This window comes from Ambystoma mexicanum, chromosome 2p, assembly GCF_040938575.1.
Source record: "Ambystoma mexicanum isolate Mex_15411 chromosome 2p, UKY_AmexF1_1, whole genome shotgun sequence".
NCBI classification, from domain to species: Eukaryota; Metazoa; Chordata; class Amphibia; order Caudata; family Ambystomatidae; genus Ambystoma; species Ambystoma mexicanum.
The window spans coordinates 645,414,280-645,440,621 of NC_090923.1; the positions used below are offsets into that span (position 1 = coordinate 645,414,280).

Genomic DNA, 26,342 nt, shown 5'->3' on the forward strand with positions numbered 1-26,342 from the left:
TGCATGCAGGTGTCCCTTTACTGCTCCAAAGCCACCAGCCAAATACTGTCGCTGAGAAATCCTGGTAGCATTAATGTGTCTGAATTGTGCAAATCTCTGATCAAACCAATTATAAACATAACACATAAAACACGAGACACGTGGTGTGATTAAACGATCATCAGAAGAATGAGAAAAAAATAATATATTTTTTTTTAAAACTACTTTCAGTACTATTAAGGTGATATCAGTGATCATTATGCGATTCATTCAATAGCAAACGTTCATTACAGACCTCAGAATCTGTTAGATCTCAAACCACATGGGACTGCTTGTTATGAAGAAAAAAGACGCTACACAATCAGATGCACCTTATTAATTGGTAATGAGCTACTAATCCAAAACTTAGAACAAGATTTTAAAATGTTATGGGTATCTTATGCCTTTCCTGGAAATATCCAATGCCGAGAATGGACACAGCATGGTCTTCTGTTGCATCGGAATTCAATTGGAAACAAAACTCATATCAACTAGAAAGTCTGGCTGAACCAACTGGTCACCAAGATTTAGGTTCCAAGCTGTATGGAGGAATAAATGTGGATTTTCTGAATGTAAACCAACAACCACTACCTCACAAGACAAGTTAACCCATACCCTCTTGAAAGCCCAAAAGAATAAAGATTTTCCATAATGTCTTACTAGAAAGTCTTAATTCTATTAAAGACACGGAGGCGAGCATTATGCTTCTCTTTCTTTTATTAAATTATTAAAGGAAGCTCAGCAGCAAGAAATATTTCTTCAGAATGCTGAAAAATATGTAACAAGTAAACAATCCAGGAAAACACTCTAAAGTTTGAGAGTTGTAAGAACACAAGAAAACTCCATTTCCCAGGAGGACAGTGAAAAGTTCAACATAAGGTCACCAACATGTGACTTGAAACGTCCAATGACAAGGTAAGTCTCTGAATAAACAGTCCTGAAACTGATGCTACTTCCTCTTTCGAAGCTGCGAACGTGTCCAAGATAGCTCTAAGCCAAGGTCATCATGTGGTGTAATACTGGTGTCCCGTATCAGGCTGATTTGTCTGTTGACCCTGTCAGGAAGATAGAACGAAACACAGTCAGTTCATGTATATTACAACCCTAGTTCCCGTATAGGGGTGGGAGAGAAATACATTGTTACTCAATCGACAGTACTGTTTAAAATAAACCATCATTTGCAATATATTCATATATACAACAATCCGTAAGCATATTGAATTTCTCGCTGGGTGGGATAATGCTCGCCTCCGTGTCTTTAATAGAATTAAGACTTTCTAGTAAGACATTATGGAAAATCTTTATTCTATGTCAAGACCGGAGGCTCCCATTATGCTAGTTTAAAGCTTACCTACCACAATAGCCGCCGGCTGCTCTACTGGTTTCAGATAAAATTCCTTGAATACTGATTCACTTGCCCAGTCTGCCATCCTCATGATGTCATCTAGGCGAATCCCAACTTGAAAGGCCTTGGAGGCCATGGCTCCTCTGACGGAGTGCGCTCCAAAATGCAAGGTATCAATCCCTGCTTGGGTTAGGGTCCATCGCACCCAGTGCGCTAAAGTTGGGGAGGAAACTGCTTTATGTGGTTTACGTAAGGCTATCAACAGTTGCCCGTCTGGCGAGTTCCTGAGAGGTGCCGTAACCTCCTCGTAAGTCTTTAGACATCTGACTAAGCAGAGCTTCGGTTGATCTGTGAAGGCAGGATAAGAGATAACTCTAGAGTTGCATTTGGTCCTTCTATGTATGTGGAATACAATGCCATCTGGAGAGAAGGTTCTGCCTGCTATGTCTAGAGCCTTAACATCGGAAACTCTCCTGCAGGAGACGAGACAGAGCAGCGTAACTAGTTTGCCGGACAGAGCAGTGCGGGATAATTCCTTGTTATCTGGCCAGGAAAGAAACAGGTTGAGCACTATGTTAACGTCCCAAAGCTTGTTGTAGCGGGACGGAGGAGGTATTGTAAGTCTGATGCCTTTGAGCAGTCTGCAAACTAGATGATGTTCCCCTGCTGGAACTCCTTCTATAGGGTCGTGACCTGCTGAAATTGCAGAACGGTATGCATTAACTGATCTATATGCTAAACCTCTTTCCACTAAGGATGCGAGGAAATTGAGGATCTCCTCTACAGGTGCCGAAACTGGATGTAAGCCTTTCTGTTGGCACCAGTTTCTCCAGGCGTTCCAAGAGTTGGAATATCTTTTGAGAGTGGCAGGGGCCCAACTCTCTTCGATGAGGCTAACTGCTTTGAAGGACATGCCTGGTACTCTCCACCTTGCCCTGAAATCCTCCAGGCTGCTAATGATAGAGAGCCGTGGAGGAGTAGGGGGTGGCGACTGCCCGCCGGATCTAGAAGAAGATCTGGAAATCGGGGTAGAAGGATTGGAAAATCCGAAGAAAGTTCCAGAAGAACTGGATACCAGGTCTGAGAGGTCCAGACCGGAGTTATCAGAACCAATTCTGATTGCTCCTGACGTGCCTTCGCCAGGGTCCTCGCAATCATGTTGAAGGGGGGAAAGGCATAGTGAACCCCTTCTGACCAAGATTGGAGGAAAGCATCTGTCGCTGTCGCTGCTGGATCGGGGTTCCAGCTGAAGAACACTGGAAGTTGAGCGTTCAGGCGCGAGGCAAACAGGTCCTTGGACATGGGACCCCAAATTCGTTGAATTCTGAGGAAGACTTCTCTGTCGAGTCTCCAATCGCTGTAATCGATCGTGTTCCGGGAGTACCAGTCTGCTACTACATTCGTGAGACCTGGTAGGTATTCCGCTGTGACTGAAATCTGGTGTTGCAGACAGAAATGCCAAAAATCTTTGGCTAATTCCGCTAGGGGTCGAGATCTGGTGCCTCCCAGATGATTGATGTATCTCACTGCCGAGACGTTGTCCATTTTTAATAAGATACAACAACTCACTCTGTCTTTGGCGAATGAGCGTACTGCGAAGGAACCCGCTAAGAGCTCTAGGCAGTTTATGTGCATCTCGAGTTCCGAAGGAGACCACGTTCCTCCTGTGGCTACTGAACCGCATCTCGCTCCCCAGCCGGAACGGCTGGCATCTGACTCTATCACGAGGTCTGGTGCGGAACCGAATATTGCTCGGCCGTTCCAGGCTTCCATGTGAGTAAGCCACCAGTTGCGCTCTGTCCTTGCTTCCGGTGACAGAGTTAGCCGCTGTGAGTAGGAGAGACTGCGTCTTAGGTGTTGCCCCTTGAGTCTCTGTAACTCCCGGTAATGTAAGGGTCCGGGAAAGATAGCTTGAATGGAGGAGGAGAGAAGTCCTATCACTCTCGCTAAGTCCCGAAGAGAGAATTCCTCCCTCTGAAGGAGCCTGCGGATCTCTCGTTTGGTAGAATGAATTTTGACTGTGGGAAGACGAAGTTGAGTTAACTCGGTGTCTACGACGAACCCTAGAAATTCTAAGTTTCTGGAAGGGAGAAGGATTGATTTCTCCCAATTTATGAGAAAACCGAGACTGTGGAGTAGGTCTATGGCTAATTTGGTCTGTTGCTCCGCTAGAGCTTGAGACTGAGCCAAGAAGATCATATCGTCCAAGTATATAATTAGGCGAACCCCCTGTTCCCTGAGATGTGCCACTACTGGCCGGAGGAGTTTGGAGAAAACCCAAGGCGCGGAAGAGAGGCCGAAGGGCAAGCTCGTGAACTCCCAGCTGTGAAGATTCCAAGAGAATCTGAGGTAACTCGTGTGGTCCTGGTGTATGGGAACCGCTAGGTACGCGTCTTTCAGATCTAGGCGCGTTAGCCAGTCGTTGGGCCTCAGAAGATCTCTTAGCATGTGAATACCCTCCATTTTGAAATGGCGGTAGACGATGAAATCGTTGAGGGCCTTCAGGTTTATTACTGGACGCACTTTCTCTCTTCTGCGTACCAGAAATATAGGACTGAAAAACCCGCCTTGGCTCGTGCAGGGGCGAATCGCTTTCTTCATTGCTAAGCTGTGAATTTCTTTGTCCAAAGCGACATGGTCTTCCTTGGACATTGGAATGAGAGCGGGACGATTTGTTTGAAAAGGATGCGCGAAGAATTCTAGGCGCATGCCGCGTACTGTATCTCTGACCCATGCGTCCCCGGATAAGCAATCCCAAGCATGTGCAAAATGAGCTAGCCTCCCCCCTATAGGCATATGTGGCGCAGGCGCTGTGGAGGGTAGACTGACCTGTGGTTTGTTGTTGTTGGGCTGGGTACCGGGCGGCTCTCCTCCAGCCGCGACCTCTGCCTCTCCCTCTCGAAGGGAAGAAGGTGTCTGAGCGCTCTTGCCAAGCGTGATGTTCTCTAGATTGTTGAGGTCTTCTATCGAAGGAATATCGGCCGGAAGAGCGACCTCTGCCTCGTCCGGCCCTGGCAAAAATTCTTGAAGAAAACACTCTTTTAATGGATGCTTGTGCTTTGTCCAGCGCAGTAAAGGTGCCTACGAATTTGGACATTTCCTTCATGAAGGAGTCTCCAAAAAGTAGGCCTTGGGCAGTTGCTCCAAATTCCGTGTCTGCTAATTCGCATAGTTTAGCGTCTATTTTGTGCAAGATACCTTTGCGGCGCTCCGCTGAAATGGTACAGTTGGCATTGCCCAGTAAACAAATGGCTCTTTGAGCCCAACTTGAAAGTATCACAGGATCGATGGGTTCTCCTGTGCTAATAGCCGCTTCGGCTAGATCCATTATCTTGGCTAGAGGGCCTGTAATGTCCAGCACCCGGTCTTGACACGACCTCCAGGCACGATCTATACCTTTTCGTGGATCTTTAATATTTTTCCCTAGGAAAGTAATCATTCTGGAGTCTAACTCCGGTGTCAGGGCTACTTTATCTGGGATTTCGGGGCGTGGACATTCCGCCCTAAGCTTTGCTCGGACCTCTTTATCCAAAGGCTTACGAAGCCTGTTCTTGATATAATCTGTTGTCCTAGAAGACGACTCCCAATGCGAAGATCTGGGGTGTATCAGATCCTCCGGCACAAACATTCCTTTAGAGGAAAGGGAATCTGTGCTTAACTTCTTAGGGATGGGGGCTGCCACAATTCCTGAGGTAGAGGGTCGCGACCCAATTGAGTGCGCATCTTCTTCAGAGGAAGCTGGAGACTGACTGTGAAAGTCGAGCTCCTCTTGATCCAGGCCCTGTTGATATTCTTCTGGACTTAAATATGTGATATCTCTGAATTCGTCCTCCGGATAGGAGGGTTCATCTGTGGAAGGGAGCCCCTTCCTGTCCAAGAAGGCTTTCTTAAGCCTGGAGAAGGCGTCTGATAAGGCAGCAGTGGCTGGTTCTGTCTGGCTCGGGGGGGTCGTAGAGTTCTTACTCAGGCGAGCCGGTGTACATCCCCCTTCTGAAAGGTGCTTTCTTTTTTGGGTCTTTTTCTTTGGTAGGGATTTGTCTTGCAAATGCTCTTCCATGTCATCCAGGCGCTGCTGAATAGGCATAAGCATTTGTGTCACCGCTTTTTTTATGCTGGTCTCCACAGTGGAACCCAGTACCTTCTTTAGGCTAGAAGCCATAGCCACTTCATCAATATCATAAACCTCTTCCTCCTGACCAGACCAATCCTGGCCCTCCTGAGGGAAGTATTGTGCTGCCATATTATAAGCACCTTTCTATTTACCCTACCTTTTTTTTATTTTTTTTTTTAAATATAAGTGTGTGGGCAGACCGCCTTCTCTCAATGCCCACTATTCAAATGAGGAAAGTTGTGAGAGCCCTAACCAGAAGGGCACGAAACAGCGATCCGCTGTATCTGTAAGTTCCTCTTTCCTTTTGTTTATTTGAATAAAGTCTAAGGGGAGCTCCCGGCACTCGCGATCGCTAATCCGCCATGAAATAATAACGGAAAGCGATCGCGAGAAAACTGAGGAGCGGACCTGCGACGGCAGGCGCTCCCTCTGGTGGCCGCTCGAGTCACCGCGGTAACTCGGAAGACTTTTCGGTTCCTACCGAGTCCAGAGGACCCAGGCCGCTTCAGAAGCGAAGCGGAACTGAGCCGCGGGAGTTACGCCCGCAATAATCCTAAATCAGGATGAATAAACAGCCTAACGAAGGCTGAGAAAGTGAAGTACTCTCCGGCGCCGGCCGGAAGCGGTCGGCGTCGGAGAGAAAACACACAGACACACGCGAAGTGTGCTCGGCAACGAAGTCGAGAAATCACTTCATATTATAGCGCGCGACGAACGTTGCGCCGGTCATAAAACAATTATAAAGAAAATAACATATTACTTCATGTAAATACTAAATATTATAAACAGATCTAGAAAATGATGTACTTATCTCTTGCTGTGAGCAGCAAAGAAAGAGGAAGTAGCATCATTTTCAGGACTGTTTATTCAGAGACTTACCTTGTCATTGGACGTTTCAAGTCACATGTTGGTGACCTTATGTTGAACTTTTCACTGTCCTCCTGGGAAATGGAGTTTTCTTGTGTTCTTACAACTCTTTAGAGTGTTTTCCTGGATTGTTTACTTGTTACATATTTTTCAGCATTCTGAAGAAATATTTCTTGCTGCTGAGCTTCCTTTAATAATTTAATAAAAGAAAGAGAAGCATAATGGGAGCCTCCGGTCTTGACATAGAATCCTAGACAAAGTTATAAAACCTCATTAAGCTTAAGAACTCATTAAGGCATGCCTCAGCTAATCCTTCCTATATTCACTCCTAGTGATGTGCGTCACAAGCCTGCTGGGCAAAAAGTGCTTAATTTTTGTCTTGTGCTTTTCTTAGCACAGGATTCAGGCCATCAGTGCTGGGGAAGACATTGCATTGCTCACTGAGCTGATCCCATGGATCGGCTTGGAAATCACACCATGGAAATCCATTCCAATTACTTCATGACAAATAGGAGAGCAAAGGGGTAATTTAATAACCACATGAACTGACCCTAAAACAATCACTCTAAACAAAAAAAAGTTCCAATGGTTAAATGTCATTCTTTTGCTAGTGTCTATACTAGCATAGGACACCCTCACTGACATTCACAGGAAGCAATACGTTTTTCTTCAACAAATACCAAGACATTGTGTGTAAAAATAAATAAATAAAACATACATACACACACAATCATATTTTATTTGTTTCTATACTAAATGTTTCAAAAACATAAGATCATAATTCAATTTCATAACAGCGTAGAAAACCAATATGGTGGTGGGCACCACAGGGCCAACATACACAATTATATTTAAAAATCATGTGTATATTTCACTCCATACCACTCTCTTCCAAACATCACTCAGTCAATTTATGCTCATACTTCATCAAACATCCAACATGTTTCTTTCCATTCATTCCATTTAAAACCACATTTTCTGGCAATTCATCATCAATGAAAGCACTGTAACTACCAACCTATCTTATATGACTATTTTGTCATATGCTATACACAAGATGTACACAACAAATTCTACAACGACTTCTTATTGCACATCTATCCCGGTCTCCGGTACTTCTCAGTGCAACCTGTGTTAGTTATGTGAAGATGTCCCGGATGAGTGCACTTTCAAATGTGACTTGACTTGCACTTGAAGGATTTGTTCAAATTCATTTCTTGGTTCTTTCGAACTATCTTCAACAGGAACCGTTGTGACTAATGGACTGGACTCTCCATAGCCAACATCGCTGCTCCTCAAGCTAGTTGTCTTTTCAATTCAGCTTATCTGCACGTTGTGCAGAGCCAGTAGATAGTGTTCCTCGAGTGTTCTGTCATATAACGCGTTCTTGCATCAATACGCTTTGCGTGTTTGAGTCTAATTAACTGTGTCCGTTCTTCCGGGGTCCGATTACGTGCAAACTTTCTAATTACACATGCTCTCTAGAGCCTGTTGGATGAGGCTGGAACTGCTTATCTGAAGATGTGGGAAGCAAGATCACCAGTAGACTATTTTGACATTAAGTTGCAAATTGTGCTCCGAAGAAGGAGGCCTGGGTTGCACATGCCTTATTGCCTGCAGAGCCAAAACTCCAATGAAGGCAAGCAGCGGAGGTGGGCAAACCATGGCCGACTTATGTGTTTGATTGGGCTGTGTAACAAATTCACTTGCAGGTGGGGGACATGCAGGAAAACACATATTCAAAGGGATTCTCTGTGCTTCATGCAACTGCTCATCCAAGCAGTGCTTGGCAGAATTCTAGTGTGTTGTGCTGCCAGGATCAGATGACACTCTTAAATATGTGATAAGATTACAAAAAAGGATCAACACAAACTACAGGATTATTCTATATATTACTAACATTACATCCCTGTAATCGTCTAATTCTTCTATCGGCTTAGATTCACAGGCTGACATCTAGTGGTTGGTGCAAAGTATTACATGATTTATTTCAAAAAAGGGACGCCAACTGGGTGTTCTTGCAATAATATCACCATAGTGGCGTGTACTTCTCCCCATGATCCCTCACGTGTCGATGACCTCAGGATTGTTATTATTCTGACCTGAGGTTGCATGGTTTGTATAGTGAAGTGTGACTGAAGAATTTTTGAAAAAACCTCACACAAAGCCTGTTCTCAATGGCGCTTCTACTCCCAACGAGGGGACGATGGTTGGGCGCATGCGAATCTAAGCAAATACAAGAATCTGAAAGAAGATTACAGGTATGTAATGTTTGCCTTCCGAGATATGTGGACCTGCTTAGAATCACATGCGTTGCATAGACTAGCAAACAGTGCCAGATGAAGGTGGTGGGTTGTTAGGATTTCTTTTTGTCTTGGTTTCTTCTAACAATATATATTTATTTTAGCACTGCTTGTCCCATCTGGGAGTCATTCCTGGCATGCGAGTCAACACAATATTGTGTGAAAGTTATGTACTGAACTTCATGTGTCAGCCTTGCAGATCGCTTCTAGTGGCACATTAGCAATGAATGCCAACATAGCCCCTGTACTACGTGTGGAGAGTGCTTTAGGTATAAATGGCAGTGTCTTGTTTGACAATGTGTAACGGTGCGAGACGCATTTTATAATCCATCTAGCAATAGTAGTCTTTGATGCAAGGCCACCCCTTCTCTTCCAGCTGCCAAGGAAACAAAGAACTGTTTCCTGAGTCTTGTTGAGACAGAATGCCTCTTGAACATCCAGTGTTTAGAGTGCTCGTTCCTCTGAATTTTGAAAGAAAGCTGGCAATTCAATTGATTGGTTGACATGAAACAAAGTATTTAATGTGGGAAACGTGCGCTTAAGACCACCTTCTTCTTATGTATTGTGACAAAGGGTTCTGTCACAGACAATACCTGAAGCTCACTTACTCTCACGCTACAAGAAAAGTGACCTTGTAAGTGAGATCACAGAAGCTTGCTTTATGCATTGGCTCAAAAGTGGAACCCATGAGTTTAAGACAATATTTAAATCGCATCCTGGGGGTGATTTTGCAATCTGTGGGTAAAGCGGTTTTACTCATTCCATGAATGCTTTGACGACCTTTCCACCAAGAACTGTTACTCTGCCAAGTTGCATTAGCAGAGAGTGCTGCTAGATGGTCTTTTAATTAATTAGAAATAAGGCTGAGTCCAATAGGTAGTGCACTATAGGCGATGGTGAGGAGGAATGGGAGACCGAAGAGGAGGAATGGGGCAGTGTTGGAATTGTGGGAAGTGGGGGCATTTTTCAAGATCATGTAGAAGCAGACAGGGGATGGGATAGTTATGGTCAACAGAATTATGGTATGACCCCTCAAGGGGCATTGCAGGGGCCGACTCCCAGAATTACCTCCATACCCTATGAAATACACCAGGCATACACACAGTTGGCCATGCAGATACCAGGCCCTCCTCCACCGCAGCAGGCAATGCAATACTTGCCTCACCACAACTTCCAGCAGGAGGAAGCGCAAACCTCATTAATGGAGTGCCCAGTGGCACAGTGGCCCCATTCAAAGAAGCTACAGTGGTGGGGGGCAACCCCTTCTAATTCCCGGGGACAAATAGCTATCCTGATTAGGACAGCCCACAGGATCACTGCCCACTTTATGACGTAGTACAGAAATAATTTCCTGTAGTTCCAAACCCTGGCACCATTTTGTGTAGTATCCCTAAGGAAGCAAACTACTTCACAGTGGTTGATTTAAATAACGCCTTCTTTTCGATACACTTGCACCCTGACTTCCAGTACCTCAAAGCCTTTACATATGGCGAAAAATGCTAGGAGCAAACTTGTTTGCCCCAAGGCTATTGCGAGAGCCCAAGCATATTCAACAGAATATTACACCAAGACTAAGGCAACATTCATGTGCACAGCACAGTCATCCAGTATGTGAAGAACATTCTAGTTTGCAGTGACAATGGGCAAAACTGTCGTAAAACCCCATTACCCTGCTACAACTCTTGGCCCGCAAGGGGTACATGGTTGACCAGGCCCAACTCCACTACTGCCAACTTGAGGTGCTCTATTTAGGACAGCTGATTTCAGTAAACGGTAAAAGAAGAATACCAGCCAGAGCAGCATCTGTGCACGCCATGCCCAAACCTGTTACATTGAAAGACATGCAAAGATTGCTGGGGTTGTGCAATTACTGCAGGGCATGGATTCTGGACTATGCAGTATACACAAGACTGCTTTCACATGGTTTCAAGGAAGCACAGAAATGCAACCACAAGCTAGAATGGACAGCAGACATGGTACAAGATTGTAATGATTTGAAGGAAGGGATTTCCACAGCCCCAGTTCTCGCCGACTCAGATTATACACAACAAGGCATAAAATAAGCGGTATTGCATCGTAATTTGCGATACAATACTGCTGGTTTGCTGTTTAATTAAACAATCATGTCGCACCAACTGCGATATGATTTGCACACAGATTAAATAAAGTGTGTGCCTTTAAACTGTGCCTCTGCACAGCGTGCAGGCGAAGCAGAAGGACCTGGGCTGGGCTAAATACATTGTATCAATTTTATGAGCCCAGCCCGGGTGCAGCATCATCACGTGGAGAGACGTCAACAGCACAAGGATGAGCCCCACTCGCTAGGCTTCTTCCTCGGTAAGGTGGAGTGCTGGGGTGGGGGAGCCCTTCTTCAAGTAAATGTGTTAGTAATAACATTCACGAGAATGAAACCATATTTACGGCTTTCTGCAAGCAGGCTGTGTTATTACTGCGGGTACTGGGTGTTAGCAAGTGGCTGCTATTAATATTTTTCCCGCCCATTCGGGCGGGAGAAATGTTTTTGCCAGCCTCTTTCTAACATCTAGGTCCCACAGTAATAACGCAGCCTGCTGCTCGCAGGAGCACTTTTGAAGTGGCTTCTGCAAGCAGCGAACAGGCCCAGTTGAAGATGTGTGGCCCCTGGCCAGCCCCTGCTGACAGGGTCAGACATTGACCATAATCTTCTCTCAGGCACCAATGAAAAAGTGGCCCACAGTTGCAAACGGCTATTTATTCCTTTTGTAACACTGTTTGAATATCCAACGGGGAGTTTTTTTTGATAAATTGTAATGCAAATTGTGCGTTTGAAAGAATATGCTGGCACCATGGACATGACACCTCTCCGCCCCCATATACACGCGAACACACACACCCCACACACACACACCACCCCCCCCCCCCTCCCATGCCCAAACCCCAAAGGGGGTGCTAGGTCCAGGATTTCTTTCCCCTCTTCACCCCCTCCATTATCGCCCCCAAACTCAGAAATGCTAATGTAATCTATGTGGACGAGTGAGAGCTGAACCAGCCTTGCCCTAACACGTACCTGCGTCCACTCTAGCCAGTGGGTGCTCACCCAAAGAGCCATTCAACCGAATTACTACACGCAGAGAATAACGTGATTCAAAACAGATAATAAATGAGGGCAATGCCTTGAAAACATTCCCAAGGAGAGGCAGGTACTGTGTGCTTTTCCAAAACCATGACAATGCTGTTATGGATCAACCCTCGAGCAAAGGTGTCATTACCAGAAATAAAGGCGTTTTAGTAAGGAGGGGTCATTTGCGTTGAACACAGTAGAATGCATAAACCAGTGATTGTCTAAATATGGCACGCAGCAACCAATACCTGAAGTGAAATCCCAGGAGACCCTCCCCTTCGTCAGTCATCGTGAGATCTCAATAAACCTCTTTGGCTGCATTGGGGAGGCAGAGCAGGAATTCAACAGCAGGCTTTGCAACTCCGATTCGAACGATAAAACGTGCTGGCACACATTCAATAGAGAAGTAGGGTGGGGGCATGGCCAACGGGCGAAGCATGGAGAAGTGATCTCTCGGTGCTCCCGGGCCGCCAGCAGTATCCTGACTAAATCCTGGCAAAATATGAGAAAGCAAGCATAGAACGAACTCTGCGGAAAGCATGAATCTCTCACCAACAGATCGCTGAAATAAGAAGGTGAATCGGAGACCACAGCCCGAGAAATCCTACGAAGAAAATATCACGGCCGGCATTGCAGCAAATCTAAGATGGACGCGCACATTAAGAAGGAGAGAAAGCCGCGCAGACGAGAGGCTGCTGATGCGGGAGGTGATGGGGTGAAACCAAGCACCTCTGAAGCCGTTGGACCAGGAAATACACAGACCCCTTTGTCACGCTGCAGCATCGCTGAGAAGACCAGAGGGTGCTGAGAGGAGGACCCTCCCCCACGCCTGGACATTTCCGAGAAGGACGAGGCGAGGTGAGGGAGAGACGGAGCAACACGTGAAGGCGGATTTGGATAAACAGAATATCACGCCGCACCTGCGAACCGAGTATATCTGAAGTGGAAGGTGCTGCAGTTGGAGACGAGCCCTGTTACGGCCCCCGTCCCCTCATCCAGGTGGATCACAGCCGATTGCGGGTGCTCCGTACATCGTTGAGCGCCCGCGCACTTCCGACAAGATGCTAGAATCCGGGAAACATGACGGAGCAGCAGGCCGGTAAGGAGTAGGAGAAGGGGAGGGGGGAAAAGCGCCAGACACCGAGTTGGACGGGCTAAAACGAAACGAGGGAAGGGAAGAGCAGGAGCTTTCCCCCACCCTTTTTTGCCCCCCGCACCTAGGCTAACAAACAGAACTGCCGCAGAGAGGGGAGAAGACAAGGTCCCACAGGAGGACAGGAAGTTGCAACAGCCACGACCGCTCCGAGAAAGCAAGGGACAAACAGAGCTAAACAGACCCAGGCTGTGGCACGAAGAGCAAAGGGGGTCTACAGGCCCAAAATTGAAAGGCCAGAAACAGGGAGAGAAACAGGGGCAAGAAAAGAAAGCGTGTACATCCAACCCAAGTCTGCCCACAAAGGGACGGGAAGAGAGGACACTGCGGTCTTGTTCCCATCTCCACAGGCAGGGCTGCTCCAAGCACGCCGAACAAGAACATTCAAGTACAACAGAGACGAGTACAAACAGAAAAGAAGCAAAGGCGCTAACGAACGAGTCAGCCGAGAATCCACGAGTCCACAAAATAGAGCGCGCCACACTTGCGCCCCGAACCCTGACAGTAAGCCCTGTACAGTGAAGCAGCAGCAGGCCAATACGCAACTGTTGTAATGGGCAAGGAAAGGGCTAAGAAAGCTCCCAATCAAAGCACGATGGAGCAATATACTACATCCACCCCAGCCCAGACAACGGAACCAAACGTACCGAACGACACCCAAAACCCTGACAAGAATATATCCCTAAGAGACGTGATGAACGCCATTTCCAATTCGCGCGTGTCCATGGAAGTTAAAATGGATGGCATCAGCGCAGACGTCTCCCTCCTGCGCCACGATCTCCAGAAGCTCTCGTCCCGCACCGGAGAAGCTGAGACACGGATATCTGTTGCGGAAGACAAACTGAGGGGCATGAACCAACAAATGAACAGGATACTGACACGCATCAAAGTGCTGGAAGATAGGGTGGAGAAGGGAGAAGGCAGGTCAAGAAGAAACAACATCCGTATTCTTGGCCGGCCAGAAAAAACTGAGGGACCAAGCATGGAGCTCTTCCTGGAGCAGTGGATTGCAGACTTATTTGCTCCTAAAACCTTATCAAAATGTTTCCTCGATAGAAAGAGCGCACCGGGCCCCAACTGGCACACCGCTTCCTGGAGGACATCCGCGGACAGTGATAGCTAAGATCCTCAATTACAGGGATCGGGACGCCGTCCTACATATGGCTAGGACAAAAGGGACGATAACCTATAACGGCTCCAGAATAGGCTTCTTCCCAGACTTCACGAGAGAAGTACAGAAGACGAGACAATCCTTCGATCCTCTCAAGAGGCGCCTCAAAACATTGAACGTGAAATATGGTCTACTCTTCCCGGCACAACTTAAAATATTTCACAACGGCAAAACAATACACTTCACGGATCCTAAAGAAGCATGGGCCTGGGCAGAGCGTAACCCGGAGGGAGACTGGGGCCCGTGGAATCGGCCGGAAGGCTGTAGAAATAGACAATGACCTAGTCCACCACCAGAAGACTCACCACGACAAGAAATGGAGGCAAGTGCACAGAGAGGAGACGAATAAACGCAAAACATGAATAAAGAAAAGGAACAAAGTACCACTGCGCAGGTTTAAGTTAAAGCCGACTGAGAAGCATGCCAGACAAAAGTGAACGCATCTCATGAAGACGCTGGCGGCCCACGACCCGCCACAACACACAGCCCAAACACGACCCCCGATCAGCATATCCCGCACTGGTCATAGACTTGGGGAGTGCCGTAGATGTGAATCATTGTATGAGTATCATGAGTGTATAACTTGTTTGTTTAGTGTTTGAGTGACAATGGAGCGACAGATGCTTCAGTTGGGGGCGAAGTATGGGGAGGGGGGAGTTGGATATATGTTCAGAAGATGGAATAGCTCAATGAAATACCGAACTCTACATAAACCAGGTTAGTCGAACACTGCACGTTGTTCTCTGCAACAAGACTTGTATAAGCATTGCCCCCAGGGCAGGTGGCTCTATTGCAACCCACAACCATGAGGGCTAACGCATCTGTGCGGGATGATAAGACCCGAGCCATAAAACTTCTCACATGGAACGTCAATGGCTTAGGAAACAGCCTGAAAAGGAGATTGGTGAGAAAGTTCCTGAATAGACATCGTCCGGATATAGTTTTTCTAATAGAAACTCACTTAGCAGGCAAAACCAACTCGTTGTTCAATCGCTCCAATTATTGCACAATATCACAGACAGGCTTCACAATGGGAGCCAGAGGAGTGATGATACTAATACACAAAAGACTGCCATTTATCCTCTCCAATACAACACTAGATACTGGAGGCAGATTCACGTACGCTACAGGAACACTCTGGAACAAATCAATATCTCCATTGGCGATTTATGCTCCGTCCGCAATACAAACCACGTTATTGGAGGATATAGCGTCTCTCCTAACTAATGATACATCTGATATCCTAGTCCTAGGAGGGGACTTCAATGACGTCATGAGTAACATGCAGGACCGCACGCACCTACGCAATAGAGACCCCAACCGAAGGACCAACTTGGCTACATTTGTGGAAGCATTTGGTATCAAAGACGCTTGGCGAGACCTACATCCTGAAGAAAAAGAATACTCTCATCACTCCGGAGTACATGCATCACTGTCACGCTTAGACTACTTCTTTGTCCCGGCCGCAATAATACACACAGTAACTCAAGCACAATACCTCCCAAGAGGCATTTCGGATCACTCCCCCCTTGCTTATGTCAATCACAACATGCAAACCGACCCCCCCCCCCCCCCCATCAGTGTGGAGATTGAATAACTACCACTCGGCCGAAGTTAGAGTGAATGGCTGGACATCACGGTCCTTTGCTCTGGGAAAAGGAACGCGCCAAGGCTGCCCGCCCCCCCCCCCCCCCCCCCCCCCATCAGCCCTCCTCTTTGCACTGGCCATGGAGTAACTGGCTCAACTATTGAGAGACAACCACATGGAGAGGCATCCCGGGAGGGCCAGAATGGGAGGACAAAGTCTCATTGTACGCGGATGACTTACTGATATACCGGCGAGATCCCAAGATGACATGTCCAGTGGTGACGCAGCTGCTGCAAACATACCGAACCTTTAGTGGCATAAAAGTGAATTGGTCCAAATACACATTATTTGCATTGAATCATTTGGGAATGGAGACCCCCGAACCCTGCCCATATAAGATCACGCCCGACCACTTTCAATACTTGGGCATTAAGATCACGAGAAACCTCAATGACTATGCCTCCAATAATTTACAGCACATCACAGAACGATTTGCGGGAGATGTGCAGCACTGGATGTCTCTACCCTTGACCCTTCTAGGTCGAGCTGCACTGTTTAAAATGCTAACGCTTCCCCCGCTACTTATATGTACTGCAGAATGCCCCATTGCATATACATGCAAAGACATTCCAAAAGATAGATGGCATACTTAGAAAACTCCTCTGGGCTGGCGGACGCCCGAGAATAGCACTTCAAACGCTACAAAGGTCAATATGGGAAGGTGGCATTGGCCTGCCGAGGCTACAGACATACTATTGGGCAAGCCAAATGTCGGTTATAAATGACTCAATACACAAAGAAGCCACAATACCACATGTACGAGCATCGCCCCCACTGGAGATATATGCTGCAACACCTAGAATAACCCCCAGAAATAGGGCATCACAGACGTCTCGCATCTGGACGGAGTCGCATGCCTTCATAGGATGGGGGGACAGGGTCATGCCGATACAACCACTGTGGAACAACAGAAATCTCCCTGAGGTAGCTAAATTGCCAAAGTGGCCAATATGGACGAGATGCGGGATAGAAACAGTGGGGGACATCATAGTAGACGGTGCCATCAGACCCTTTGATGAGCTGATTATGTCCTTCGACCTCCCAGAAGTGGAGAGGTACCATTACACGCAGCTGAGACATGCCTTACAACAACATCTTCCTGTTCTCTCCGATATGTCGGAAAGCACCCCACTGGAACGAAACGTAATTACAGATCGCATCCAAGCAAAGGTCACCACAGTGATGTATAGTGTTATCACCTCCTTTGCCATGCCAGAACAGGAACGGCTGAAAACAAAATGGGAAACTGAGGTTGGGGAGATCATGCCAGAAGATTGGGTTCAGATACCAATGTACCCACGTGAGGTCGCCATTTCAACCAGACTACGTCTAGTCCAACTAAAGATATTACACAGAATCTATTATCCAAGGATAGCCCTATATAGATGGGGCAAAATAACGGAACCTAATTGCCTACGCTGCCGTGGAGAGGAAGGGACTTTCTTCCACATACTATGGGCGTGTCCGAACATCAGCTATTACTGGCAACAATGCTGCAATGTCCTTACAAGAGTCCTGCATCAGTCAATCCCCAGAGACCCCAAACTACTCCTATTAGGAACAGACAGTGAAATAGACCTATCGAGGTATGAAAAGCTCTGCTTCATGACGGCAACAGCAATCAAAAGAAATATAGCGCAGCTATGGGGGGCTGCGGAAACGCCTCAAGTAGACCAATGGATCACTGACGTACAAATTTGCATCGGCATAGAAAGAAGGGTGTATAAGGCCAGGGGATGTCCCGAGAAAGCGGACAAAATTTGGAAAAGATGGGAAGACGTGATGTGAACTCTCGAACATTTATTTTTTAAACTTTTATTTTTGGCGGCAAAGGTTACATGGTACATACATCAAGGCAATAAGCAGAAGTAAGAAACATTAGGTGGAGCAGTGCATAAGTTGCTGTACATTAATCACAGTAATGTCAGACAGTGATCCCACAAGATACACATGAATACGAGTTTATGTTGTAGTAGTGGACACTGAAGGGGTGGGGGACGAGCCAGAGCCGGGTGTGTCTTCACTACGACTGTTAAGGTACGAATTGAATTCAACCCAGATGTTCTTGAGTCGAGAAGTGACGGGGAGCATGGATATAAATTCCTCCTCACAGTTCCGTGACCAAGTAAGCATATGGAGCCATTTCTGGTGGGTGGGCCGGGGGGGGGGGGGGGGAAAAGGGACTTTTCCAGTTCTGAAGTATACATTTTTTGGCTATCATGCACCCAATATTAAGAAACTTAGCCAAACGTCTGGTGTCATCAGTTTTCCAGGCTCCGAAGAGGATGGCTAGAGGGTCAGGATCAATCACTGTGTCAGTGATAGCCGTGAGTGTTTCTAGGATGCTTTCCCAGAACCCCAGCAATTTATCACAAGACCAGAACATGTGTAAGTGGTCAGCTGCCGTCGCCCCCGCAACGGGGGCAGGGGTGCGCCGTAGCGCGGGCGAACCTCAAAGTCCTGTGTGGAGTGTAGTAAAGTCTATTTAGAAGTTTGTACTGCATGGCGCGAACATGGAAATTGAGGGAGACTTTCTGAGTGTGTAGGCACATATCCCCCCAAACCCTATCTGATATTTCTAGATCTAGTTCGCCAGCCCATTCATCACGTGCCTTGAGAGTGGGAGTAGGGCTAGCATCCTGTAGGATCTTGTAAAGTGATGAGACTACTCCATGGGCACCTCCAGAGTTGGCAATATATGCAATGGCAGAGTTGTCTGGGGGCTCATCAGGGAATGTGGGCCATTTAGTGCGAAACTCAGCCCGCAGTCTGTAGTATTGAAGGGTCTCCAAGGGGGTCAATGAACCTGCCTTCGGGGTAGAAGTCCGTCAGTGCTTGGTATCTCAGCATCCCCCAGTGTCGGGCCAGTGCCGCATCATGAGTGGGTTCTAAGCCGGGAAAGGCCCAAACAGGAAGCCACTTGTAGTACGGAGAGGCTTCAGGTGTCTGAAATAGCAGGCGAGCCCAGGCTTGAAGGGTAGTGTTGATTGGGTCAATGGGAGAGTCAGGTGTGTAGTGCCGATGTAGTATGAGGGACATTAGGTTGATACCAGCAGCTGCCAGTCGTTCCAGTTTGATATGGGGACACGCCGGGGTACCAGTGAGTGGCATGCTGGGCCTGGGCCGCGGACCAATAAAGTGACAGATCTGGAGCCGCGAGTCCCCCTTGTCTATATGGGAGTGCCATGTCCGTCCACTTTTTGCGTACTGCGCCAGAGGAACTGTGCACATAGTGTGTGTAGTCTAGTAAAGTATTGCCTCCCGGGCCATACGGGTATGTTACTAAACATGTAAAGAAGTTTGGGGAGTAGGATCATTTTAATGAGGGAGAGCCGTCCAGCAATGGATAGTGGGAGGGCACGCCACAGTAGGAGTTTAGTCTCAACTATTTGTGATATCGCAGAATAGTTATCAGCAATGAGGGTGGATTTGGCCAACAATATTTGCACACCCAGATATCGAACAACATTCAGTGACCAGCGAAGGGGGTATTCAGTGGTGGGTTGCTGGGTGGAATTAGTGAGTGGGAAGATCTCTGATTTGGAATAGTTAATAGTGAAACCGGAGTGGGTGCCAATGCGGGTGATGTCCCTTAGTATAGGGTCAAGATGTGTTGCAGGGTCTCTGATGTATAGCAAAACATGGTCCGCATACAGAGATATAATTTCGGGACTGTCTTTCAGTCTTATTCCCCTATGGCGTGATGAGCACGGACATAGTCTGCCATCGGCTCTATTGCTAGGGCGAACAGAATAGGAGAGAAGGGGCATCCCTGTCGGGTGCCCCTGAAGAGTGTGAAAAGGTCAGATGTCAGTGTATTGGTTCTAACCCGCGCCACAGGAGACGTTTACAACAATTTGATGAACCTAATCATGTTTGGGCCTATGCCCATGGTCTCCAGCACTAGCCATGTGTATTTCCAGGAGACCATATCGAAGGCCTTCTGGGCATCAAGCGTGACCGCCACAGCTTGTACATCCTGATCAATGCGGGACATCACGTTAAACAGTCTTCTGATATTGTGGGAGGTAGACCTTCCGGGTACAAAGTCGGCCTGGTCTTCATGGACTAAATACGTCATAATGGGCAGGAATCGGTTAGCTATCATTTTTGCAAAAATCTTTGTGTCGAGATTCATAAGGGAGAGGGGTCTATAGGACCCACATTCATCGTCAGGTTTACCAGGCTTGAGCAGCACTGTGATGGCCGCTTCGCGCATGGTTAGGGGGAGGATAGAGGCACGGAGCGATTTGTCCCAGACCTCAAGCAGCCTGGGGGCGATTATGGCGAAGTGCTCTTGGTAGAAATCGGCAGTTAGGCCGTCAGGTCCCGGGGCCTTGCCTTTGGGCAAGTCAGAAATGGCTGTTACTATTTCATCTAGTGTAATTGGGGAGTCCAATCCGTCTCGAGTAGCGGAGGAGATCTCTGTGGTGGGGATCTGGTCGAGGAGTTCTCGCATATATTGTTCTGTGTGTTCAGCGGGTTGAGAGTAGAGGGACCTGTAGAACTCCGTGAATGTGTCTATGATTTGTTGGTCAGCCCATTGTGCGTTGCCATGTTTATCTTTAATAGAGGTGATTTGCGTCCGGCCAGATTCCCATTTTAATAGCGTCGCTAATGTTTTCCCGGGCCGGTCTCCCGCTCCATATTTCCTGGCTGCTTGCGGGCGGCTAAAGTATTGTATTTCGCTGACGGCGAGCTTGTTGTATGCCTGGAGTTCATCGGAGACTTGAGCAAGTATGGCGGGGTCAGCCCTAGTGGTACATTGCAGTTCCAATTGCTTCAATTTGGTTTCAGATCGACCCAATGCAGTTCTGATTGATTTCAACACCCCAGCCTCCTGGGAGATAGACATACCCCTAATATACACTTTGAAGGCGTCCCACCTGACTGCAGCCGAGGTGTCCGGAAGAGTGTTGTGTTCAAAGAAAGACAGAATGTCAGCAAGTATTTCAGCCGTAAATACAACATCCCTAAGGGCCTCGGATTTGAAACGCCAGGTGCTAAACGTCGGGACAGGTATCCCCAGCCTCGCCGAGAGTGTAATCGGGGCATGATCAGACAGTGTGCGAGGTAGAATCTGGGCTTCCACCACCCCACCCATGACTCCTTTTGATGCAAGAAATAGGTCTATCCTAGAAGAGCTATCGTGCACTGATGAATAGTAGGTGTAGTCCCTCCGTTGGGGGTGTAGCTTTCTCCAAGCGTCACAGATGTCAAGTGTCTTAATGTGGGCTTGCAGTCTGCGTGCAGCACTGGACAAGGAGCGGGGAGCAGTTCCAGTTCTGTCCAGGACCGTGTCAAGGATAAGATTGAAATCTCCACCCCACAGAATCGGTATGCCCACATATCCCAGCAGTATGGTGGTGATATTGTCAAAGAATTCGGGGGAATCAACATTGGGGCAGTAGGTATTGACAAGTAGATATTCTTTGTTAGCCAGAGTGGAGTGCAGTATTACATAACGTCCCCCAGGGTCGGTGTAGCTTTTGTGCAGTGTAAACTTAATGGATTTGTGAATCATCGTTAGAACACCCCTGGATTGAGTGGAATAGGAGGTGAAGAATCTCGCCGGTCCCCATGCCGGGGCCATAGTTCTTGGTATGGGGCCATTGGAGTGCGTCTCCTGTAGGAGCAGTAACTTGCAGCTATGTCTGTTAGCAAAAGCTATGATTTTACGGGCCTTGGTATGATTGCTTAGCCCACAGACATTCCAGGACATTATGACGGTAGACATTGCAGTGACAAATATCCTATCATACCACACACATTTTTAATGGACATCTCGGACCCAAAAGTAGTGTGTGCCCCAACGTTTGGAGTCGAACATACATTCAAGGACCTTTAATGCTCGCACCATGCAACCTTGTGTGCCTTTTTTAGATAACACCCCATTCCCACCCACCACCCTCATCACTAACCCAAATTTAGCAGTGTAAACGCCAACCACCCCTAACGTTGCACAGCCGGATCGACCCCAACCTGATCCAGCTGGTGCAGGAGCCCAACAGGGGCTAACCCATAACAAAAATATAAAGAACAGTGCAATCGCAATGGGGTGCGCTATTGCCGTGCACTGGCACGCTTGGAGCCCAGTGGGATCCGTGAGAAAACAAGCAGTGTTTGCGGTATGAAAATGCATGTCGCTGCATCTATCAGTGGCCGTGCCGGGCCTGAATGTGAATCAAAGGAACGTTACATTCAACAACAATAGGAAGTCAACATGGTCACGATGAGTAGTTCAACATTACGGTAATTTAACAGTGCGTCTCTGAGAGATTAGGTGCTGTGAGTACAGCCCGGGCTACATAGGAAATGTAAATAGAACAACCGGATAATTGTGGAGCCATCAGAACGCCTGACCATAGGGCGATCAGAGGGAACAAACCCCGGATAGAGTTCAGTCATTCTGCATCATATCCTCAGCGGGTGGATGAGGGGGAATGTGTGCCTCTATGAATTTCACCGCCTCCGAAGGCACCGTAAAGAAGTAAAGTTTGTTGTTGAATGTGAACTTTAGACGTGCAGGGAATAGGATGGCATAAGGAATGTTTCTCTCCCTGAGCAGTTTCTTAACTCCAAGGAATTGGCGACGTTCCTGCTGGACTCCAGTCGAGAAGTCAGGGAAAATTCGGATCCCAGTCTTGCTGGTATTCCTGGATCTGTTAGACATTATGTGATATGAGTACTTAGGCACTATATATGACCTGGGGCTATGCAAAGCAAAGATCGAATGAAGGAAATCACTCTTTTAGATGGTGTAACAGCAACCCACAGAGTCATCGGGAGCGTATTATCAGGGGAGGCAGTGTCAGGGGAGATGCCCATGCAGTGTGCCTCAATAGGTCACAGGAGGCAGAATGGGCCGGCGCCGCGTGGTCCCAGGGCTGAGTAGCACAGATGAGGGCGCGGGGGCCGCAAGCGGAGAGGAGGGATCACAGAGACGCCCGCACGCAGTAGCCTCCCCAGCTCCTCACCTCAAGCCCGCGATCGATCCAGATGACAGGGTCCCCAGCGAGCCCACGCGTCACCCGCAGGGGGAACACACGCGTCCGGCGGCACAAACAGCGCCGCACCGTGAAGCTCCCTGGCCGCAGTCCCAGCGGGGGAGATATCCTCGAGAGTCCCGCGGAGAAACAGGGGCCGCGGGAAGGAGCCAGCCAGAGGCGCCACGAGAGCGCAGAGCGGCGGACGGCCGCGGAAGATCCCAGCGGCCAGGCGGTGAAGTCCGATGCGGGATTCACCCACGCGTATCAGCGCGGGCAGTGAAGGCGGCCCCCGTGTCCAGATCAGCCCCAGCCCCAAGGTGTCGGGAGGCCAGCGATCGAGCGAGGGAGGCGGGTAGTGAGACCACGCGAGCGCCGCAGGGCTGCAGGCAGCGGCGAGCCCCGCCCGGCGCCGCCTCGTCCTCCGCTCGGCAGCAGCGTGGCGGCCCAGTCGGCCCAGCACGGGGGCAAGGCCGTCGGCCAAACCCAGGCTCAGAAGGTCCAGTTCGGGGCAGAATTTCACAGACAGGTGGCTCCAAGTGTCTGCAAGGCAGGAGCCGGGTTTGAAGATGGGGCAAGATGTTAAACCGCAGATGAAAGCAGATATAGAGCGCCAGCACACGGAGCTGGAAAACTAGGCAGCCATTTTGTCGGCTGCTCAACAGCGCCCCCCGAACTCTCGAACATTTAATGACTAAACGCCATTGAAAGTAAAGATATGTGCTTTAGAGTAAAGAATCTTGTTATAAGATACGTTTTGTATGTGAACCATATGAGCATTATTCCATTGAAAGTTGTTTTTGTTATTACGATCTGGCCCGATAAGGACCAGTGGTTTTATGTTATAAAACCAATAAAACATGATATTAAAATAGAGAAGTAGGGCCGTATCAGAAAAACCCAATGCTTCTCATAATATTAATAAACCTAAGGAATCGAAACTGCATTGCGATTGGACAGCTGGCAGTTTTTAACGGCCTTCAGGGACTGGTAATGAGGACATTACAACGCCATGAAATCCTGTCACCTCTTCTACTCAAATTGGCATGCATAAGCCACCTTTGATTTTCTGCGTCTTACATAAAAATGCAAAAACGTTTCCATTGTGCACATGCCAAAAAAAAAAAACAAACAGCCTTTCACAGTCTTGCGTCGAGTCGCAAAGCAACTTGTTTCACAGCCGGGTATGCTAGCACACAACCACACTTCCTCACGTTCATTTACAGAGGCACTCGCCTAATCACTCACACACAAGGACTCACATTCTCACAGGTGCACTCATGCAGAGGCACGTTCTCCGTCATACACTCATTTCAAATGAATGAACTCACTCATAGATACATTCACACAAACCATACACGCTAGGGTGACCAGATTTAAAAAGTAAAAAACCCGGAACGGCAACTAACATAAATGTAGGACTAACGCTTGAAAGCGGCTGTCAAGGCACTACACTTCGGTAGCGTTTGGAGCAGGAGGGGGTTTTAGTGTTACTGTTCAAAGAAACACATATTATAATTAATTTATCACAAACTAACACTATCTTAAGTTGTAAAATGCAGCATTTCTTCTTTGAGAGATTGTGCATTCATGCCCGTCAGCTATGAAGACCTATTACAAAAAAACTGGGACCACTGCAGTTTCCAATGGGAACATGATCTTGAGAAAGGGGGACAGAGTACCAAATACTGGAACAGTCTCGGCAAAACCGTGAAGTCTGGTCACCCTAGCCCCAGTTAGAAAAAAGGGTTGTGTTCAAGATTCCACGGTAGCAGAGCAGTGAACGGTACTTAATCCCCCTATTCTCGCCCCCGAGCTCCCACCTTTTGTAGATGTGGGATATTTTGGACTATGTTCTCCGTTACATTTTCTTTTTGTAGTCGATGCCTTAATTATAACGCTGTTTTTAAGTTGCTTTTGCAGAGCTGGGGACGCCCTCCCTCTTCCCTGTGGAGCCTGGGACAACACAAAAACAGAGCCATCGACCCCCCCACCCACTGTGGCAGGGGCATTAGCCGGCATTTCACACCTCCTCAGCTGGGACTCGCCCAGGCAGTTGCTCCTGGGGTGGGGAGTGCCAGGATAGCTGGCTCATGCCATTGAGGCCCCGAAATGGGGCGGGAGGAGGGGCTGTGGGCGGAGAAGAGAAGAGGAGCCATGCTGATAAAGCAAGCACTAATTTACTGGCCCCCAGTCCCCAAACTGCTGCCACACAGTGAAAAGAGCGAGCTACCACAGCTATGCAAATGCCCCAAAATTTATTTAATCATGACACATTGGATTGCATTTCAATAGATCTGTACATCCCAAAAAAGCAGATTGAGCATTTAAAGGCAGCATTTAATTCCGGGGCCAATTTGCTCCGGGACCCGATTTCGAAATCGGGTCCTGGCAAAACCAGGGTCGCAGCCACCCAACCACGCAAAACCCGGGCGGGGTTTCTAAAATTAAAAAAACTCCCAGGACAGAGGGCGATTTCCCCGAACTGTCCCGGGAAAACCCAGACGTCTGGTCACCCTATGTATTCATTAACACTGGTCACTCGCTTTGACCACAAAAACTGGCCCACACCAACATTTTGTGTTTTTAGTTCGGCCATGGGCCCATTGCCCTATATGCCAGTCCGAGCCTGCCTGCTGAGAGTGAAAACAGTGATGCATGGAGGTTCGCTGCCAAATTTATCATGAGGCAGGCAGCCAGAGCAAGCGGGAAGGTTACACTAACTAGCCATAACTTTAATGCAAGAACTGCAAAAGTGCAAATTAAAAGCCCTAAACGAAAATTGAGACTGTTCTTGCTGTGCTTTGCGGACTCGAATCATGGGGGCAGTTGCTGGGCCCCGAGAGGCTTGAGGCCTCTTTTGTTTGCAAGGGGCGAAAGGCCCAGACGCTGTCCCCGATTGCGGGGCTGTGTGGTAGCAAGTGGCTGCACTGGCCTGTTCAGGTGGGAGAAATATTATTTCCATCCTATAGCTGGTGCTGAGGGGCCCCGTCGATTCTCGAGGCCCTCCCCCCCCCCCCCATTAAGAGCCTATGCATTGCTGTGGGTAATCAGATGCTTTCTGCCTATTTTGTAGGAATTGGAATTTGTCTGTAGAGGAAGATTAGGCAGAACGGACCTTCCCAATGTGACTTTGATAACAAAGACCCAAGAGGTAAGGAGCCTAGCCCAACTTTTTATTCTAAAAAAAAAACAATATCTTGTTTTTGGTGCCACAGGTAGCACTTTAATCATTAGAAGGGAAGACTATTCAAAGGCCTTCTGCAAGCAGGAGGTGTTATTGCTGCAGGGCTGTTAGCAAGTGGCTGTGCTGTGAATACATTTTCTACCACCTGTTCGGGTGGGAGAAATATAAATTCCAGCCACTTGCTTGCACTCAGCCCCGCACTAAAACTACAGCCAGTGCTGGCTGAAAGCCTTCTAAATATTCTTTCAATCACAATTGAAAGAATATTTAGAATGCTTTCTGCCACCAGGCTGTGTTAAATTTGCAGAGCTGTTTTATCCTATTTGGTGGCGAAATATTAGGATCAGAGCCCTTTGCTAGCACGCAGTTCTGCACTGATAAAGCCCGCAGAAAGCCAAATCATTTATTCTTTCCTTGTTGGCTGGCTGCACAGAGAAGGCCCGGCGATTACAG

General features: G+C 47.9%; 1 protein-coding gene across 2 annotated transcripts in view; it reads right to left on the bottom strand.

The window, feature by feature from the left end:
- The window catches only part of IP6K1 (inositol hexakisphosphate kinase 1), a 314,598-nt gene that overhangs the window by 251,490 nt on the left and 36,766 nt on the right, over positions 1-26,342 (bottom strand). The gene's annotated exons all lie outside the window — the stretch shown is intronic.